The following is an 810-nucleotide window of genomic DNA, read 5'->3' as shown; positions in this document are numbered from 1 at the left end:
GCCAGGTAGATTAATAGAGATAACCCAACGAATTAAAGTCACGGATTTCCCAAATCAATTTGCTTCCCATGCGTATAATGATTAACCCGCCATCGGCATGGAAACAAGGCACGTGAAACAAATAGGCATGGTTTCGGCCCCGCGAACTCACGACTTGAACCGACAGGTAGATGCGATTATAAGTCTCCTTTTGATTTTCTCTAACTATTTCCTCGGATTAGATTAATCTCATAATTGCCCTAATCCCATAAGGCACTGATGGATAAATCCCGTTTCTGATAGACAATCATGGGATGAACTTCGGACATGAATACTGCATAGGCCAGCCTGGGCGGCTGAAACACTGTGAATGCCGTATTGGCAGAGAACACTTAGGTAAAAAGGTTCATCAAAGAATGTCTCGCAATAGATGTCTTGTGGCTTGTTGCAAGCGTGGTTGACCCTACCCCCCTCCAAGCTAACGACGGCGCACTGCTCAGATTGGTGTCACGTGGACCCGCCCCTCGAACCCCACCCGAGCGGCCCTTGAGCCAGAGTGGGTCATGATAGTTCGACCGAGGGCTAATCACTGCCATTAACGAGCTCGGCCCTCGCTCGCCAGCGCGATTCTCCGTGGACGTCCCTTCCCCCTGTGTATTCTCAAACCAGAAAAGACCCCGGCGGGCGCTAATTCCCTGCTCCAGCCCGATAATGCGAACTTCCCGTACAACGCACACGCGTAGAACCCTGCGCGCGTGCATGAGCCCTCCAACTAGATATCAGCTACACGGGCAGGAAAGAATCCATAGCAGACAGAAAAAATACACATGT

This window comes from Penaeus monodon, chromosome 21 (assembly GCF_015228065.2).
Source record: "Penaeus monodon isolate SGIC_2016 chromosome 21, NSTDA_Pmon_1, whole genome shotgun sequence".
Classification (NCBI taxonomy): Eukaryota; Metazoa; Arthropoda; class Malacostraca; order Decapoda; family Penaeidae; genus Penaeus; species Penaeus monodon.
Note: the sequence above shows the minus strand (reverse complement) of the source record.